The sequence below is a fragment of the Elephas maximus genome, chromosome 14 (genome assembly GCF_024166365.1).
Source record: "Elephas maximus indicus isolate mEleMax1 chromosome 14, mEleMax1 primary haplotype, whole genome shotgun sequence".
In the NCBI taxonomy this organism is placed as follows: Eukaryota; Metazoa; Chordata; class Mammalia; order Proboscidea; family Elephantidae; genus Elephas; species Elephas maximus.
This window is the reverse complement of record NC_064832.1, coordinates 10,734,468-10,755,684: the sequence shown is the minus strand read 5'-3', so window position 1 is coordinate 10,755,684 and position 21,217 is coordinate 10,734,468. Positions and strand designations below refer to the sequence as shown.

Below are 21,217 nucleotides of genomic sequence, written 5' to 3'. Positions count from 1 at the left end.
GCACCTCAGAAGACAGTCCTCACGATCTGCTTTTAAAGGATCACAGCCTTGAAAACCCTATTGAACACTTCTACTATGCCCACATGGGGTGGTCATGAGTCAGAAAGGACATGATGACAGCTAACAAGAACAATTCTCTATAGGCTCAGGTTTGAGTGGAGGCTGGGCAGCCTAGTAGCAATGTAAATCATGGTATCCCAGCTGAACAGAGGCCAGGTGGAAGTACTTAACTGTCAGAAACAAGTTGTGTGTAGATTACCATAAAGGTCAGTAGCTCAGAGTATTAGTTATCTATTGGTGCATAATAAGTTATCCCCAAACTTATTGGGTGTGAGATAAATATAAAAATATTAAACCCATTCCGATAAATTTGGAACTAGACAAAAATTTTGGTATCACTCAACATAGTTTTTAGGTGAAGGAATAAACTAGAAAATTTAAATAACTAGTACAAGTATTAAAAGAGATATTTAAAATAATGATATAATTACATACCTGCATAAAAGACAAATGCATCAAAATCAATGGTTTCTCTCCAGTATAGAATAAGGGTCTAAATTTGGCAAGGGTGGGAAGGGCAGACCGTTCTCTTTCCGCTACTACTTGACTGTACCACACTGTGTCCAAAACTGTAAAATATTTAGCAAAACATCGTTTTAACCAGAGCAGCAAAGGACCTCTATGAGGGAAAACAGTGTATTAAAGTACATAAAATGAAACCTGAATATATGCAAAAATATGCCATATTTTCAAATGGAACGTCTTGTCAATTAAATGGAGGTCCTTAAAGCTAATATATAAGTGGAATGCATTTCCAGCCGGAATATTAAGATAGTTGTTTTTGAACTGTATACAGTAATCATATGCTACAAATAGTACAGTAGATAACAAAGAATAGATAATGAAGAATATTCCTGTTGTTATGAGACTTGGAGTCGATTTTTGACTCAAAGCGATCCCGTTTGACTGCCCCATAGGGTTTTCTAGGTCGTAATCATTATGGGAGCAGAACACCAGGTCTTTCTCCCTCGGAGACACCTGGTGGGTTCGACCTGCCAAACTTTCTTTGGATTAGAAGTTGAGCACTTAATCGCTGCAAAACCAGGGCGGTTTTACCAAAGTAAAACATGAAAAAGCAGGATAGTAACAGGTGTCTACCTCTTCGGGTAACAGAACAAATTGATATTACATAGCATAGAAATTGACAAGTAGACCAATGAAAGAGAAAATCTGTTAAGAAGCCACAATAACTTACAAAGGTCATATTTCAAGAAAATTATATTTATTTAATAAACGGTGCTGACTCAAGTGATCGTTCTGGGGGACAAAGCTTGCAAAAATGTGATACACAAATGATAGATTTGGAAAATCATGTGAAATGGAGATGACAATGCTTAATAACAATTTCCGTTTTACACACAAGGATAAAAGTTAAGCACTTGAACAATGAGCAGTGAATTCAAATACTTCATTCAGAGTAAATCCACATACCCAATAAACACAGTCCAAGTTAAGAAAATATCAAACTGCCAGTGAAAATGGCATAATTTAAAAATCAGCACCACCTGTGGCTGGCTGGGCTGTGGGGAGAAGGATGCCCTGAGACGTGGCTGGAGAGGTGCATTATGGCAGCCTCTAGGGGAAAGACATGGCCATGACTCTGTGCTTTTAACATTTTTTGAATTGGAAATCTCACTCTGTGGAGTCTATTCCACAGAAACAAATCCTATAGTATAGATAGGATAGTTATTATTAATATGACCAAACTTTGTCCATTGATGGTGGAATGATAGAGAACTTATGGTAAAGCTACATCATCAATAAAACAGGGAGTCCTTAGAATGAAAAAGAGTTGTAGTAGTTGAGTGGGAGAAATCTCTATGAAGTATTATGGAAGTATTACTGAAACAATCAAGGTGCAGAGAAGTGTATATAAAATGCGCACATCTGGGTTAAACAATATCAATTGTTTGAATATGCTTGAATACCTGTTTATGTTTATGTGTGTGTATAAATGAGAAGACGAGGATACGTGTATGTCCGTGTGCGCTTGTTTAAGCAAGGATAGGAGAGACGACTTACCACATTGTTAACCTGAATTACCTTGGATTCACTTGTGGGAAAAAACAGGGGGAGGAGAGTTAGAAGATACAGGAAGAGTGGACTTAAAAAGCATGGATGATAATGCTTCGTATTAGTAGTGTTATGTATGGACAAATAAATGTGTCTTGAGCAGAGAAAGCCAGAATATTCCTTAGAAGTAAGGATGGCTTTGGACATCTTATCAAGAGGAACCAGTCCCTGGAAAAGGACATTATGCTTAGTAAAGCAGAGGTCCAGGGAAAAAGAGGAAGACCCTCAATGAGATTGATACAGTGGCCGCAACAGTGTGCTCAAATATAGCAACGATTATTAGGATTGCAATGACCGGGCCGAGTTTTGTTCTGTTGTGCCTAGGGTCACTGTGAGTCAGAACTGACTTGATAGCTTCTAACAACAACATGTATAAGTCCAGATAAAGTGTACTGAGTTGATATCATCTCTTTAAATTATTCATGTAAGTTAAAGACCCAAAAATATAGTGTTAGTGCCATATCTAATGACTTACAGAGAATCAAGGTAGAATGTCAAGTGAAAGAAGGGGCGAGAGCAATGTGGGTCGAGTGAGACCAAGTCTCCATAAAGCAAACACCCCAGCAGATGTACTTGTGTACCTGTGACTGTGTATATGTGTCCCTGCAGAGAAATGTAGGGAAGGACACACATGTGTCTATTAACATTGGATACCTTGTGGGAGAGGGAGCAAATTACATATGAGGGTGGGACCCTGATGGAACTTTTTTGTCATACAAATCTGTAGTCTTGAAAATGTAATAAAAAACAATTTCAGAACTTTAGAAATTGATAAACATCATAGATACATGTATATTTTAATGTGTTCCGTTAGATATTTTAAATAGTTGAAAATTTTCTATAATGACAGACAAAAGATTTTAATCACTGGAAGGAGAGTACACCACAGACAGTAATAATCAGATCCAGTGCATTTCTTCTTGTTCTTGGAACCAGTGAGCTCTTCTGGTCTCTATAACTGGAAATGACCAAAAATAATTTTGGGAAGTCAGTAGAGTTACCCCTCAAACACGTTTGCAAGCACATGTCTACAGCTAAATGTAGAAGGCTGGACACCATGTGCGATTCACTAGGTAACTCATGATGCTCCAGAAAATTCTCTTTCCTGGATGTGCTGATACCACCTCCTCCCTGCCTTGACCCACCGTATAACCCGCCTTTGTGCATTCGAGGCCCTTTTCAGGTCTGAGCCTTGGTGAAATGTGCGCACCTGACCCATTGCTTCTCTGAAGTAGCCCCTTAGCTGGAGGAGTGAGAGGTCTGCTCGGTGGAAGATGAAGGAAAAGAGCTCTCGGATTGTTTTGGAATCTTCCTGGGCCTGGAGCTTCGACTTTTTGTTTGGGATGTTGTTGACTCTTGCGCATTTTCCTCTTGGATAGAGACCTCTGAGAATAGAGAGTAGATTTAGTTGAGCTTTCAGGGTCCTTATCCCCACCTGTGAGCCCAAAGCTTTGGTCATAGGGACCCCTGGAGGCCTCGCAATCACCATATCCTCCACCTCTGTAGACTCCATGGTTTCTTTCTTCTTCCCCAGAGACCCACCACCCTTTGGGGGCACTGCTGTGGAAGACAAAGTCTCCATTGTAAAGTGACACTGTTTATGGTAGTTCATTTTTTAAGAAGTTGTTTTTCTTTAATTCCACATTTATTGAATTCCAATGAATTTGTTCCTTTGGAACTTAGAAATGACCTCATTCCCCTGAAACTTCATAATAAATGTGTGACGTCATTGAAAGAAGTTTTCTATAAGGGTGATTTTCTTAGTAAATCTGGGGTGTAAGCACTGAAACGAGAGCAATGCTCACCTCTTTTCAACCTCTTTTACTGAAATGCTGTTTTACGGAGAAGTTATACTTAAAGAGAAGAATGCGTATATTTAGTTAAGACTCTTACATGTATACCTCTTTCTTGTACCCTTCTTAACCAAGCTACAGTAGGGGATTAAAATTGCTTTTCTCGGAAGAGAAGCCCTTGTCCTTATTAGAGGAACGCCTTCAGCGTGAAGCAGAAAGAGATGTCTGTATCTGAGAACCTGATGCCAGAAACCTCAGATAGACAGCACACAACCACCTTAACTGGTTGTGTCTGGGTGGGTTGCCTATGTCAACCTAAAGGTCTGTGTATGTTTGTGAATATGTGGGAAGGACTGTAGACTTAAGGATCCAGAAAGAGATAGAGCTAGGTCGTGTGTGTTGGATGGAGGGAAAGCTCCAGAGACAAGATTCAGAGACGGAAGCTGCCAGCAGTGTGTTAGAGGGATACAGAGACCAAGGAGGGAGCAGAAAGCAGGGCTGAGCCACTGAAAGGCAGAATGGGGCAGCAACAGAAAAGACAAAGGGGGTACACTAGTTGGAGAAAGGATGGAGAACTGGGAATGATAGCAGAAACTGAGGTTAGCTATAGTTGGAATTTGAAAATTCTTTCTTGCTAGGCTTTGCAAACATCATGCTGATTGAAGAAAGTTAGTCACAAAAGGACAACTACTGTATGATCTTACTTACATGAAATAAGCAAATATATAGAAACCAAAGATTATTGGGGGTTGCCAGCTGTGACAGGGAGGCGGGAAGGGCCTGAAATCTTTCACTGTCTCATCTCATGCTCTCATTCTTAATCTCTTTATACTCTCTATACTTTTTCTTTTTAAATTTATAACATTTCTATTACTTAATCATCATATAACTTGAGTTTTAAATAAAAAAAAAAAATTCAAAAAAAGAGAAATGAGTAAGAGAAGGTGCCACCGTGCAATACTTTGTGTCAGCTGGGCATCAGGGAACCAGAGTGACAGAATGCACTTCTTCTTTGCGGAAAGCTTGAGCAGAGTCACGGCAGCTACAATGACCATGTCATATAGACACTCCAGTAAAAGGTCTGGTTAACTAGAACTTTGGAAATTGGGTGAGTGGGTAGAAAGGAATGCATAGCAGAGAAACTGAAGATATATATATATATGTATATATATGTGAATTAAAATAACTTTGTGTAGCTAGTAATTGCCAATGATAATTCATCGTGGATTTCTGAGCAGCAGATCCAGGTAACGATACCTGACTTCAAGAAAGTTTGCTTTGGCATTATTGTGCACAGAACACCCAAGGAAGAAATACAGCTCCTCAACGGGAGCTGATGCACTGCTTCAGCAAATCTTAGGATATAAACTTAGAAGAAAAGCATCATCTCCCGAAGGTCATAAAAGTTGTTTATGAGTCTATACCAGATTTTCTTTTATTTTTTTTATTGTGCTTTAAGTAAAAAGTTACAATCCAAGTCAGTTTCTCATACAAAAACTTATGTACACATTGTTATGTGACCCTAGTTGCTCTCACTACAATGTGACAGCACACTCCTTCTCTCCATCTGTGTTCCCTGTGTCCATTCAACCAGCTCCTGTTCCCCTCTGCCTTCTCATCTTTACTCCAGATAGGAGCTGCCCATATAGTCTCATGTGTCTACTTAAGCTAAGAATCACACTCCTCACCAGTATCATTTTAGGTCCTACAGTCTAATCTTTGTCTGAAGAGTTGGTTTCAAGAATGGTTTTAGTTTTGGCTGACAGACAGTCTGGGGGTCATGACCTCTGGGGTACCTCCATCTCAGTCAGACCGTTATGTCTGGTCTTTTTACTGGAATCTGAGGTCTGCATCCCACTTTTCTCCTGCTTCATCAGGGATTCTCTACCATATTCCCTTTCAGTGCAGTTATTGGTGGTAGCCAGGCACCATCTGGTTCTTCTGGTCTCAGGCTGATGGAGTCTCTGCTTTATGTAGCCCTTTCTTTCTCTTGGGCTAATATTTTCCTTGTGTCTTTGGTGTTTTTCATTCTCCTTTGCTCCAGATGGGTTGAGAGCAATTGATGCATCTCACATGGCAGTTTGCTAGCTTTTAAGACCCCAGACGCCACTCAACAAAGTGAGATGCACAACGTTTTCTTAATATGCTTTCTTATGCCAGTTGACCTAGATGTCCCCTGAAACCATGGTCCCCAGACCTCCGCCCCTGCTACTCTGTCCCTCAAAATGTTTGGTTGTATCCTGGAAACTTCTTAGCTTTTGGATAAGTCCTGTTGTGCTGACTTCCCCTGCATTGCGTGTTGTCCTTTCCTTCACCTAAAATAATTCTGTCTCCTATCAAATTAGTGAAAACCCTCTCCATCCCTTCCCACACTGGCATCCATTGAAGAGTGTTTTCTACTGTGTTTAAATCTTTTCTTGAGTTCTTATAAAAATGGTCTCATACAATATTTGTCCTTCTGTGACTAATTTCCCTCAGTATAAAGCCTTCCAGATTCCTCCATGTTATGAGATGTTTCATGGATTCATCATTGTTCTTTATCACTGTGTAATATTCCATTATGTGAATATACCATAATCTGTCCACTCATGTGTTGACGGGCATCTTGGTTGTTTCCATCTTTTTGCTTTTGTAAACAGTGCTGCAATGAATATAGCTGTGCACTAATCACTAAAAAGAGCATTTCAAGATCTATCCAGAAGTACAACACTGCCAGTGATAGCGTAATATTCATACACATACAAGGAGTACCAGTTAATACAATCTATTTAAATTTACACACCAACCACTAAGGACAAAGATGAAGAAATTGAAGATTTTTACCAACTTCTACAGTCTGAAATTTATGCAATGTGCAATCAGGATGCATGCATAACTACTGGTTATTGGAATGAGAAGTTGGAAACAAAGAAGGATCAGTAGTTGAAAATACGGCCTTGGTGAGAGAAATGATACCAGAGATCACATGATAGAATTTTGCAAGACAAACGACTTCTTCATTGCAAATAACTTTTTTCCACAACATAAACAGCAAGTATTTTTTTTTTTTTTTTATAAGTGTGGGCCTCACCGGATGGAATACACAGGAATCAAACTGACTACATGTGTGGAAAGAGATGATGGAAAAGCTTAATACCATCAGTCAGAACATGGTCGGGACCAACAACAGAACAGTCAACTACTCATATGCAAGTTCCAGTTGAAGCCGAAGAAAATTAGAACAAGTGTATGAGAGCCAAAGTATGACCTTGAGTCTATCCCACCTGAATTTACAGACCATCTCAAGAATAGATTTGACATGTTGAACACTAATGACCAAAGACCAGATGAGTAGTGGAGTGACATCAAGGACATCAGACATACAAAGAAAACAAGAGGTCATTAAAAGGGGAAGAAAGAAAAGATGAAAATGGATGTCATAAGAGACTCTGAAATGTGCTCTTGAACATCTAGTAGCTAAAAAGAACAGAAGAAATGATGAAGTAAAAGAGTTAAACAGAAGATTTCAAAGAGCAGCTATGGAAGACAAAGCAAAGTATTATAATGACATATACAAAGATCTGGAGTTAGAAATCGAAAGGGAAGAACACCCTCAGCATTTCTCAAGCTGAAAGAGCCGAAGAAAAAATTCAAGCCTCAAGTTGCAATAGTGAAGGATTCTACAGAGAAAATATTGAACAACTCAGAATGTAGCAAAAGAAGATGGAAGGAATACACTGAGTCACTACACTAAAAAGAATTGGTAGATATTCAACCATTTTGGGAGGCAGCATATGATCAGGAAGCAATGGTACTGAAGGAAGAGGTCCAAGCAGTACTGAAGGCATTAGAGAAAAACAAGGCTCCAGGAATTGATGGAATACTAATAGAGATGTTTCAGCAAACAAATGCAATACTGGAAGTGCTCATATTTCTATGCCAAGAAATTTGGAATACAGCTACCTGGCCAACTGACTGGAAGAGATCCATACGTATGCCTATTCCAAAGGAACCAAATGTAGAAATTATCGTCAATATCACATGCAAGCGAATTTTTGCTGAAGATCATTCAACAGTGGCTGCAGCAGTACATTGACAGAAACTGTCAGAAATTCAAGCCGGATTCGAGAGGATGTGGGAACAGGTATGTCATTGTTGATGTCAGATGGATCTGGCTGAAAGCAGAGAATATCTGAAAGATGTTTACCTGTGTTCTATCGACTATGCAAAGGAATTTGACTCTGTGAATCATAACAAATTATGGATAACATCACAAAAAATGGGAATTCCAGAACACTTAATTGTGCTCATGGGGAACCTCTGCATAGATGAAGAGGCAGTCATTCAAACAGAACAATGGGCTACTACTGCATGGTTTAAAGTCAGGAAAGGTGTGCATCATCCTTTCACTATAATTATTCAATCTGTATGCAGTCCACATAGTCCAACAAACTGAACTGTATGAAGAACAGAGCATCATGATTGGAAGAAGACTCATTAACATCCTGTGATATGCAGATGGCACAGCCTTGCTTGCTGAACGTAAACAGGACTTGAAGCACTTACTGATAAAGACCAAAGACTATAAAGACTTAGGTATGAATTACACCTCAACATAAAGAAAACAAAAATCCTCATCAGTGGAGCAATAAGCAACATCATGATAAATGGAGAAAAGATTGAAATTGTCAGGGATTTCATTTTACTTGGATCCACAATCAACACCCATGGAAACATCAGTCAAGAAATCAAATGATGCATTGCATTGGGAAAATCTGCTGCAAAAGAAATTTTTAAAGCATTAAAAAGCAAAGATGTCACCTTGAAGACTAAAGTGTCCCTGATCCAAGCCACGGTGTTTTCAATTGCCTCATATGCACGTGAAAGCTGGACAATGAGTAAGGAAGACCTAAGAAGACACAGGACCTGGCAGTGTTTCATTCTGTTGTACATAGTGCCACTGTGACTTGGAACTGACTTGAGGGAACTAACAACAACAACAACGCAAGGCAATACACGTCATGATGATATGTAATTTATTTCAAACTTGGAAGCCATTGGAGGATATTCCTTTACATAATATGTACACCCTGACTTTCTAAGGAGACAACATGGGTGTTTCTTTGTAAGCAAAATCTCCTAAGAACAGATACTTTTGAATTGGGAGCAATACTTTAATTGGAGTTCGTTAGGAGGCTCTGAGAAACAATTTTTCTGTGATAGTGTATATGTCTTCTTCTATCATTCACTTGTTTTAGAATAACTCACCTTTGAATGAGAATATGTTAGAGCAGGACATATGACGAAATATAAACACAAGAATTTGCTAAAATGAATAAATTTTTAACACTAAAACAGTTTCATCTGGGAAAAAAAATTCTTTTATATATATATTGTTGATCCTCTATTATATACAGAGAATTTCTATTTTAATAACTTTCTTTTCTTTCTTCCTACCTTCCTTCCGTCCTTCCTCCCTCTCTCTTTCTCTTCCTCCCTCCCTCCCTTCCTTTACTTCTTTCCTTTCTCTCTCTCTTTCTGTTCTATGTCATTAAAAAGTGTACCATCCTTTAGATTCACCAGTTCCAAATAGTTGAGAGATAATATAGGGTAGCTGTGAGTTGGAATGAACTCTATGACAATGGGTTTGGTTTACAGGGTATGTATTTTAAAAGATTATATATATATATATATATATAATTTAGCTGCACATTTAGGGAAAACTACTTTACTTGTATACTTTCTTTTCCAATGCATATGGAACATTCTCTGGGAGAGACCACATATTAGGCCATAAAGCACACCTTAACAGAATCCAAAACATCAAAATATTGCAAAGCATCTTCTCTGACCATGAAGGTATAAAAGTAGAAATAAAAAACACAAAAAAAGCAGAGAAAAGTAATCAAACACTCAGAAACTGAGCAATACCTTGCTCAGAAACGACTGGGTTACAGAAGAAATTAAGGATGGAATAAAGAAATTCAAAGTATCCAATGAGAATGAAAACACTTTGTACCAGAACCTTTGAGACACAGGTAAAGCAGTGCCCAGAGGTCAATTTATAGCAACACATGCACACATCCAAAAAGAAGAAAGGGCCAAAATCAAAGAATTATCCCTACAACTTAAACAAATAGAAAGAGAGCAACAAAAGAAACCCTCAGGCATCAGAAGAAATTAAATAATAAAAAGTAGAGCAGAATTAAATATAATAGAGAACAGAAAAAAGAATTGAAAGAGTTAACAAGACCAAAAGCTGGTTCTTTGAAAAAATTAACAAAATTGCTACAACAGTGGCCAAACTGACAAAAGAAAAACAGGAGAAGAAGCAAATTACCCAACATCACAACAGACCCACCTGAATTTAAAAGAATCATATCAGATTAGTATGAAAAATCATACTCTAATAGCTTTGAAAACCTAGAAGAAATGGATAAATTTCTACAAACACATTGCCTACCTCAACTAACAGAAACAGAGGTAGAACAATTAAATAAACCCATAACAGAAGGAGAGGTTGAAAAAGGTAATTAAAAAAATTAAAAATCTCCCAACAACAACAACAACAAAAAAGCCCTGGCCCTGACAGGTTCCCTGGTGAGTTCTACCAAACTTTCAGGGAAGAGTTAACATTACTACTAGTAAAGGTATTTTAGAGCATTGAAAAAGATGGAATACTCCCAAACTCATTCTGTGAAGCCAGCATATCCCTGATACCAAAACCAGGTAAAGACACCACAAACACAAAAAATTACAGACCTATATTCCTCATGACCTTAGATGCAAAAATCCTCAACAAAATTCTACCCAATAGAATTCAATAACATATCAAAAAAATAATTCACCATGACCACGTGGGATTCATACTAGGTATGCAGGGATGGTTCAACATTAGAAGAACAATCAAAGTAATCCACCGTATAGGTAAAACAAAGGACAAGAACCACATGATCTTATCAATTGATGCAGAAAAGGCATTTGACAAAGTCCAACACCCATTCATGATAAAAACTCTCAGAAAATAGGAATAGAAGGAAAATTCCTCAACACAATAAAGGGCATTTATATAAAGCCAACAGCCAACATCACCCTCAATGGAGAGAGTCTGAAATCATTCCCTTGAGATCGGGAACCAGACAAGGATGCCCTTCATCAGGACTCTTATTCAACAGTGTGCTGGAGGTCCTAGCCAGAGCAATTAGGCCAGATAAAGAAATAAAGGGCATCCAGATTGGTAAAGAAGAAATAAAAGTATCTCTATTTGCAGATGACATGATCTTATACAGACAAAACGCTAAAGAATCCTCAAGAAAACTACTGAAACTAATAGAAGAGTTCAGCAGAGTATCAGGATACAAGATAAACATACAAAAATCAGTTGGATTCCTCTACACCGACAAAAAGATCATCAAAGAGGAAATCACCAAATCAATGCCATTTACTGTAGCCCCCAAGAAGATAAAATACTAGGAATAATTGTAACCAGAGACATAAAAGATGTATAGAAACGAAACTACAAGATACTACTACAAGAAACCAAAAGAGACTTACGTAAGTGGACAGGCATACCTTGATCATAGATAGGAACACTGAACATTGTAAAAATGTCTCTTCTACTGAGAGCAATCTATAGATATGCTGCGATTCCAATCCAAATTCCAAGGACATTTTTTAAGGTGATGGAGAAACAAATCACCAACTTCATATGGAAGGGAAAGAGGCCCCAGATAAATAAAGTATTACTGAAAAAGAAGAACAAAGTGGGAGGCATCACGTTACCTGATTTTAGAGCTTATTATACCGCCAGAGTAGTGAAAACAGCCTGGTACCTGTACAGCAGCACATAGACCAATGGAACAGAATTGAGAATCCAGACATAAATCCATTCACTTATTAGCTGATATTTGATAAAGGCTCAAAGTCAGTTAAATGGGGGAAAGATAGCCTCTTTAACAAATGGTGCTGGTATAACTGTAAATCCCTCCACAAAAAAATGAAACAAGATCCATACCTCACACCATGCACAAAAACTAACTGAAAATGGATCAAAGACCTAAATATGAAATCTAAAATGATAAAAATCATGGAAGAAAAAACAGGGACAACACTAGGAGCCCTAATACATAGCAGAAACAGTACAAAAAACATTGCTAACACTGTACAAGCACCCAAAGAGAAATTAGAAAACTCCTAAAAATCACTTACGCTCATCCAAAGTCTTCACCAGAAGAGTAAACTGACTACCTACAGACTGGGAAACAGTTTTTAGCTATAACATTTCCGATCAGCCTCTGATCTCTAAAATCTACATGATATTGCAAAAACTCAACAACAAAAAGACAAATAACCCATTTCAAAAAATGGGCAAAGGATAGGAACAGGCACTTCAACGAAGAAGACATTCAGGCAGGTAACAGATACATGAGGAAATGCTCACAATCATTAGCCACTGGAGAAATGTAAATCAAAACTACAATGAGATACCATCTCACGCCAGCAAGGCTGCCATTAATCCCAAATCACAAAATAATAAATGTTGGAGAGGTTGTAGAGAGACTGGAACACTTACTCACCGCTGGTGGGAATTTAAAATGGTGCAGCCATTTCAGAAATCAATCTGGCACTTCCTTAAAAAGGTACAAACAGAACTACCATAGGATATGGCAATCCCACTCCTTGGATTATATCTTAGAGAAATAAGAGCCTGTATATGAACAGATATATGCACAACCATGTTCATTGCAGCACTGTTTACAATAGCAGAAAGATGGAAGTAACCAAGGTGCCCATCAACAGATGAATGGATAAATAAATTGTGGTGCATTCACACGATGGAATACTTCACACAGATCAAGAACAATGATGAATCCGTGAAATATTTCATAGCTTGGAGGAATCTGGAGGGCATTATGCTGAGTGAAATTAGTCAGTTGCAAAAGGACGAATATTGTATGAAACCACTAATATAAGAACTCAAGAAATAGTTTAAACAGAGAAGAAAATATTCTTTGATGGTTATGAGGATGGGGAGGAAGGGAGGGAGAAGGATATTCGCAAATTAGATAGTAGACAAGAACTATTTTAGGTGAAGGGAAAGACAACATACAATAAAGGAGAGGTCAGCATAACTGGACTAAATCAAAAGCAGTTTTCTGAATAAACCAAATGTTCCAAAGGCCAGAGTAGCAGGGGCAGCAGTTGGGGGACCATGTTTTCAGGAGACATCTAGGTCAATTGGCATAATAAAATCTATTAAGAAAACATTCTGCATCCCACTTTGGTGAGTGGTGTCTGCAGTCTTAAAAACACTATCAAGCAGCCATCTAAGATGTATCCATTGGTCTCAACCCACCTGGAGCAAAGGAGAATGAAGAACACCAAAGATACAAGGTAATTATGAGTCCGAAAGACAGAAATGGCCACGTAAATCCAAGACTACATCACCCTGAGACCGGAAGAACTAAATGGCCCAAGACTGGAATCATTCCCAAAGCCAACTCTTCAGACAGGGATTGGACTGGATTATAGGATAGAAAATGATAGTGGTGAGGAGTGACCTTCTTGTCTCAAGTGGACACATGAGACTGTGGGCAGCTCCCGTTTGGAGGGGAGATGAGAAGGCAGAGGGGGACAGAAAGTGGCTGAATGGACACGGGGAATACAGGGTTGAGAGAAGGAGTCTGCTGTCTCATTGGCGGGAGAGGAACTAGGAGTACATAGCAAGCTGTATACTAATTTTTGTATGAGAGACTGACTTGATTTGTAAAGTTTCACTTAAAGCACACACACAAAAGATGGAAAGAATACACAGAGTCACAGTACCAAAAGAAATGCTCGACTTTCAGTCGTTTCATGAGGTGGCATATGATCAAGAACTGGTAGTAGTGAAGCAAGAAGTCCAAGCTACACTGAAGGCACTGGCGAAAAACAAGGCTCCAGGAACTGACAGAATACCCACTGAGTTGGTTCAACAAACAGATGCAGCACTGCAGATGCTCACTCCACCATGCAAAGAAATTTGGAAGCTAGCTACCTGGCCAACAGGCTGCAGGAGATGCACGTTTGTGTCCATTCCAAAGAAAAGCGATCCAACAGAATGTGGAAGTTATCAAATGTAAATCATAGTATTAGTAAATATGGTAAACAAACAAACAAAGAAACTCTATCTATTCCACAGTGAATATGACATTCTATCCCCAGGAGATCCAGTGAGTTTATGATGTTGTTGTTAGGTGCTGTTGGTCAGTTCCAACTCATAGCGACCCTGTGTACAACAGAACGGAACAGTGCCCAGCCCTGGGCCTTTCTCATTGCTATGTCTGAGCCCACTGTTGCAGCCACCGTCTCAATCTGTCTCATTGAGGATCTTTGTCTTTTTCACTGACCCTCTACTTTACCAAGCACGATGTCTTTTTCCAGTGACTGATTCCTCCTGATAATATGTCCAGAGTACGTGAGACCAAGTCTTGCCACCCACCTTTCTAAGGAGCATTCTGGCTGTACTTCTTCCAAGACAGGTGTGTTCATTCTTCTAGCAGTCCATGGTGTATTCATTATTCTTCACCAACAACATAATTCAAGTTTCAGTTCTTTTGTCTTCCTTATTCATTGTCTAGCTTCAGCTGCATATGAGGCGACTGAAAATATCATGGCTTGGTTCAGGCACACCTTAGTCCTCAAAGTGACATCTTCAATTTTTAACACTTTAAAGAGGTCTTTTGTAGCAGATTTGCCCAATAAAATATGTCATTTGATTTCTCGAAGTCTGCTTCCATGGGTGTTGATGGTGGATCCAAGTAAAATGAAATCCTTGACGACTTCAGTATTTTCTCTGTTTATTGTGATTTTTTTATTGTTCCAGTTGTGAGGATTTTTGTTTTCTTTATGTTGAAGTGTAATCCATACTGAAGGCTGAAGTCTTTGATCCTCATCAGTAAGTGCTTCAAGTCCTCTTCACTTTCGGTAAGCAAGGTTGTGTCATCTGCATGTCTAGGCTGTTAATGAGTCTTCCTCCAATCCTGGTGCCCCTTCTTCTTCATAGAGTCCAGCTTCTTGGACTGTATGGATTATATGTTTTTTTAAAGACACTGAGTTTTTGGTAATTTACTGTGGCAGCCCTAGAAAATGAATACAGAGCCCTTCACCAAGGACAAGTCAAGTTAGCATCAAAAATGCTCCTGTAAGTGTAGCCACGTAGCATGAGACATGGCAGTTTTTAAAAAGTATGAAGTAAAACTTTCAGCTTTGACAAAGAAAGGGCTCCTCTAAGTCCAAGTTCTAAGTCCATTGCTGTTGGGTCAATTCTATCTCATAGCGACCCTAAAGGACAGAGTAGAATTGACCCATAGGGTTTCCAAGGAGTGGCTGGTATTTTCGAACTGCTTGAATAAGTATTGTGAAAAAATACAACCCTGACACACAACTTTTCTGAGATTAGTATTAAAACAAAACAAAACAAAAAAAAGTCGCTATCAAGTGGATTCTCACTCATAGGGACCCTACAGGACAGAGTAGAGCTTCCCCACAGGGTTTCCAAGGAGCAACTGGTAGATTCAAACTGCAGACCTTTTGGTAACAGCCAAATGCATAACCACTGCACCACCAGTGGCTTTCAAATCAGCTATAGGCTGATGATCTCCAAATTCTTGGAACCTGGAAAACTACTCTACCTCAGAGTGGTATCCACAGCTGGGAACTGTTCTCCACACTTGGACGAACTCAGACATCCAAATCTAACATGTCCAGAAAAAAATCTTTTGGTCATTTTCTCAAGTTTGTTCCTCCATGGTTTTCCACGTGGTAGAGGATGGCTCTGGTGACCATGCTCTCATGGTAGCCTGAATTCTAGAAGTCACCTTTGATTCTCCATTCCCATCATCACATACATCTGATCCACCAGCAATTCTTGGCAGCTCAAGCTCCAAAGTACACCTCAAGCCTGCCCACTGTTCCCACCTGCACTACCACCATCACTGCTCACCCTGACCACTGCAGAAGCATCCTGACCGGTCCTCTGTATTTGCTGTCTTCAAGTTCTCCTGGGCTACAGTTAATTCCTGGGACACATTCTTTCTCAAGACCATTGAACAACAGAAGTAGAAGGGCATTTAGTTGTATGCTACCTCCTCTGCTTGAGCTGCATGCCCCTCAGAAATCACTTTTCACTGTCCACTCTATAATGTCTCTATTCCAATTTCCTGTCTTTGGCCGCACTGCTTTGATAGCATGCATGCATGTGTGCTTCAGGGGTCAGGTAGACAGATGCCCTGGAGGAATTTTTCTTAGTACAATCATGGTTGTGTGCCATCAAGAGATTCTGACTCATATCAACCCTGTATGACAACTTAGAACTGCTTCACAAGGTTTCCTAGGTTGCAGCTTTTTATGGCGCAACCCTGGTGGCACTGTGGTTAAGAGCTCAGCTGCTAACCAAAGGATGGCCAGTTCGAATCTACCAGTTGGTTATTTGCAGAAAGACATGGCAGTCTGCTTCTGTAAAGACTTATAGTCTTAGAAACCCTATGGGGCAGTTTTACTCTGCCCTATAGGGTCACTATGAGTCGGAATTGATTCAATAGCAACTGGTTCGGATTTTGTTTGGTTAGAATCTTTACGGGAGCCCATCTCCAGATCTTTTCAACCCCTGAGCTGGTGGGTTCCAACGGCCCACCTTTCAGTTAGCCAAGCACTTAACCGTTGCACCTCCAATACTTAACTCTGCGCCGGAGAGGGCCCTCTCCTGACGTCTCCCGTCTCCTCACCCCGCACACCTTGGCGTTGTCCTTGCTTCTAGACCCCACCCTCCCCTCTGGAGGCCCAACCCCCCCACGCCCGCCCCCCACACCCGGGCCGCTGGGCGGGGCCGGCAGCCATGTTCCTCGCCCTCCAGCCAGTTACTCCCGGAAGCGCCGGGACGGGTGGTGAGGGGCCCGGGCCGGATGGCGCGCCTTACAGCGGACGGTGTTCGTGCTGCTTTCCGTGCCGTGGTTTCTGAAAGGTAGGAAACTCCGGCAGCTGGGTGGAGGGACCTGCTCCCAGACTGAAGAAGCCCGGCCCCTCGAAGGTGTGGAGGGAAGCCGCCAGGAGGGCGGTTCCCAGTCCCAGCAGTTCGTGGTCTCCAGAGGTTGGGGAGTCCGGAGGTTGGGTTAGCAGCTGGCATCGCCCCCTCCGGTGTACCCTGTCCCGAGTGATCCCCTGGGGCGGATGCGGTGCGGGGCCGGGCGGACGCAGCCACTCTAGGGGCTGCGAGAGGGAGCCTCTGGCCCGGGAGACGCAGCTGGTCCGGGAAATTTCATCCCCATGGACTTGCGGCGGGGGGGGGGGGTCCAGCCTCGGGATCCAGCTGCGGAGGGCCCTCGGGCCTGGGGGCTTGAAGGGCTTGGGGAGAAAGGCCGTGTCCAGGGCTGCGCCCAGGTCCCTACTCTGCCCGGGGCGGGTTTGCGGGCCAAGCTGGGTGATGGGCTCCTGCCCCCCCTACCCCCCACCTGCTCCCTGTGCCAGGGGGGAAACCAAGGCCCAGAGTTCGCCCGGGGGGGTAAGACTCCAGACTGAGGACGGGGCACTCGCCCCCGTTCGTCGTCCCACCCCCACCAGACTCCGTAGGGTGCCAGGGGCGGGGAGAGAGCGATCCCCCGCCCAAGGCCCAGCTGCCCCTAACTGTTTTGGGCGCTGTGCCTGGGAGGCTGAGGCACCCCACGCCCGCGCCGGGCTGGTCTACTCTCGGGGCTGGGGCGTCGGCGCGGCCCCGGCCCCACCTGGAAAGGAAGGGGTCCTGGGAATCTGTGGACCAGCGCGGGGATCCTACTCCTTGTGGAAGCAGCAGCGATTCAGTGTGTGTTAACAGTGTGGATGCCAGGTCCCGCTCCCCGCTGGGTGGCGGGGGTGGGGGTACCAGGAAGGGGTCCTGAGGAACCATGTTGTTTGTTAACTTAAACGTTTGTGCGGCGCTGTGTAGCGGTAGCTGTGGACGCGGTCTCTGGTGCTGAGGGGATTTGAGGGTTCCTCAAACTGGTGGGATTTGGAGCCTCTACCCTGGTGGCAGTGGGTTCAGTGGGTTACCCTGGTGGCGTAGTGGTTAAGTGCTAAGGCTGCTAGCCAAAAGGTTGGCAGTTTGAATCCACCAGGCACTCCTTGGAAACTCTGTGGGGCAGTTCTACTCTGTCCTATAGCGTCGCTATGAGTCAGAATTGACTCGATGGCAACAGGTGTGGTTTTTTTTTTTAGGTTGGATATTAGGTGTCTCTCGGGCTGACATTTGAAGGTCTGGAGCTGACGGTTTATGAGGGCTTGTAAGGGTTTTAAGCGCTCCGGCCATGGGCACCAACCCGATCTTCCAGCCCCTGCGGACGGACCGCCCCCCCCCCCCCGGGGGGGATTGGCTGCTCTGGGACCCTGAGCCCAGAGGGCGGTGAGAAGCTGACAAACGTGAGTGATGCCCTGCAGGCTCCAGTCGGCGGGGCAGCCCTGCTCACACGGTCTCAATACGGGCAGTCGGCTTCGTGCCTGGAGGGTGGTTTCCGAATGTTTCCTCGTGGCCCCCCCGCCCCGTGCGGGGCGACAACTCTCCCCTGGGCGGGGACCCAGGAGAGGCCTGCAGGGCATCAGGGTGTGGAGGGGCAGAGCTTGGGCGGGGAGGGCGCGGCCCTGCAGGTTCCTCTACGTGACCACGGCAGTGGGGTGCGGGTCGTGAAGGCTGGGCCTGGTCGAAGACCCACTAGGTCTCAGAAGGAGTGGGTTAGGATAATCATAGCATTAATGGGAGTATTGAGAGAGCGCCCTGGGGCGTTGGGTCCCTCGGGAAGAAAAGCTTCTGCTGTCGCCACTGGAGCGGTACCCAGTTCGTCCCGTCTTAGGTCCAGGAGATTCCCATGCTCCGAGGGTCTGGTGGGCAGAACAGAACCGGCGGTGCGCACGCCCTCTCGCGGCCTTGCGCCGAATCGCTGAGGTTCAGTGTCAGGTGATTCTAAGCCATGGTTTTGGAACTCAGTAGTGAAGCAGAGCAAATAAATGATGCAGTGCCTTGATGGGACCGGTGGAGACAACAAGAAGCAAAGCACAGCTCAAACTTCAAAATTCCACTGAGTGTTAGTAGGATTTGGAGGGAGAAAATAGACGGAGAGTCGAGAGGCCCAGAGATGCAGAAGGGTTAGAGGGTTAGGGGTTAGGGTTTGGTGTTAGGGGTTCAGGTTGGGGGGTTAGAGGTTTGGGAGTTAGGTTTAGGGGTATAGGTTTTAGGTGGCTGAGGGTTGGGGTTAGGGCTGGGGTTACTAGGCTAGGGCACAAGTGGTTTAGGGTTATGGTTAGGGTTAGAGTGAGGCTGAGGTTGATTCCCAGTCTTGTGTACCGTCTGTTCCTTCACCAGAGTTACCACATATCTGTCGTTTGGTTGGAAACCCTGATGGCATAGTGGTTAAGACCCACCAGTGCTAACCAAAGGTCTGCAGTTCGAATCCACCAGGCGCTCCTTGGAAACTCTATGGGGCAGTTCTAATCTGTCCTATAGGGTCTCTAAGAGCTGGAATCGACTCGACGGCGGTGGGTTTGTTTTTTTTGGTATTGTTTAGTTAGCTTTTCTCTACCCACTCTCCGTCTGCCTGGTGAACATCAAGGATTGTTTCTGTGTGTAAATGTTTTCATGAGTTTTTATGATAGTGGTCTCTTAGTGTATATGTCATTTTGTGATTGACTTAGTCAGCATGATGGGCTCCAGATTCATCCATGGTGTGAGATGTTTCGGAGATTCATCATTGGTCTTCATTGTCGTGTAGTGTTCCACTGTGTGTATGTACCGTAGTTTGTTTATCCATTCCTCTGTGGACGAGCACTTAGGTTGTTTCCATCTTTTTGCTACTGTGAATAATGTCGCAGTGAACACGGGTGTGCATATGTCTATTCCTGTGACTGCTCATGGAAACCCTGGTAGCTAGTGGTTAAGTGCTACGGCTGCTAACAAAAAGGGTTAGGGTTTGAGGTTCGGGATGTTAGGGTTGGGGTTGTTAGAGTTCTGGTTGTTAGGGTTTGGGGTTAGGGGTTGGGGTTAGGGTTTTGGGGTTAGGGATGTTAGGGTTAGGGTTGTTAGGGTTTGGGTTAGGGTTTTTCGGTTGGGGTTAGGTGTTAGGGTTAGGTTTAGGGTTTGAGGTTAGAGTTTGGATTTACAGGTTAGGTGTTAGGGGTTGCAGTTTGGGGTTTACAGTTTTGGGGGTTTAGGGTTTTGGGGTTTAGTCATTAGGGTTTGGGTTAGGTTTTAGGGGTCAGGGTTTAGGTTTAGGGTTGGGGTTGGTGTTGGGTTTGTTTGGGATATGTGGTTTGGGGTTAGAAGGTTGGGGTTTAGAGGGTTGGGGGTTAGAGATTGAGGGAGTTGGGGTGGGGTTAGAGGGTGAGGGGTTAGAGGTTGAGAAGATTATAGAGTGAGGGAGTGAGAAGGTGAGGGTGTGAAGGTTAGGGTTTAGGGTTAGAGGGTTTAGGCTTAGGGTTCAGAGGCTTGGGGTTAGGGGGTTAGGGTTTCAGGGTTCAGAGGTTGGGGTTGGTGTTGTGGTTAGGGTTAGAGGGTTAGGGTTAGAGGTTTAGGGTTAGAGGATTAGGGGTATGGTTTAGAGGTTTAGGGTTAGGGGTTAGGGCTAGGGCTTAGGGGTTCAGGTTTAGGGGTTTGGGATGCGTTTGGGGTAAGGTTTTAGGGTTTAGGGTTAGAGGGTTAGGCTTAGGGCTTAGAGTTTAGGGTTTTAGGACTTAGGGTTTAGGGCTTAGGGCTTAGAGCCTAGGGTTTAGGGCTTAAGGTTTAGGGTTTAAGGCTTAGAGTGAGCGTTAGGGCTGGGGGCTGGTGTTAGGGTTTAGGGTTAGGGTATTAGGGTTAGAGGGTTAGATGGTTTAGCGTTTAAGTTTAGGGTTTAGGGGTTGGGGTTCAGGGTGTTAGTGTTTAGTGTTTTGGCGTTTAGGGTGTTAGGGTTAAATGTGTTAGGGCTAAGGGTGTTAGGGTTTTGCATGTTAGGGTTTTAAGTGTTATGGTTTAGGGTTTAGAGTTAAGTGATAGGGTTAGGCTTAGGCTCATTCTTAGGTTTAGGGCTAGGGATTTGAGGTTTAGGGTTTGGGGTTGGATTTGGAGGTTTAGGGCTAGGGTTAGAGGGTTAGAGTTATAGGGTTAGGGTTTCGGATTAGGGTTTCATGTTAGCGTTAGAGGGTTATGGTTCGAGGGTTAGGGTTAGGGTCGTTAGGGGTTAGGGTTAGGTGTTAGGGTTTAAGATTTACGGTTAGGTTTAGGGTTTGGGCTTTGGGAATGGAGGTTTGGGTTTAGGGTTTGGAGCTTAGAGTATAGG

General features: G+C 42.9%; 2 protein-coding genes across 2 annotated transcripts in view; one reads left to right on the top strand and one right to left on the bottom strand.

The window, feature by feature from the left end:
- The window catches only part of LOC126058427 (translation initiation factor IF-2-like), a 106,181-nt gene extending 88,056 nt beyond the window's left edge, over positions 1-18,125 (top strand). The window contains exon 4 of the mRNA XM_049853490.1: positions 17,764-18,125. The gene's annotated coding sequence lies outside the window, so the exon portion shown is untranslated. The remainder of the gene's footprint in view (positions 1-17,763) is intronic.
- LOC126058122 (olfactory receptor 2AK2-like) overlaps positions 1-21,217 on the bottom strand; it is a 324,114-nt gene that overhangs the window by 167,960 nt on the left and 134,937 nt on the right. The gene's annotated exons all lie outside the window — the stretch shown is intronic.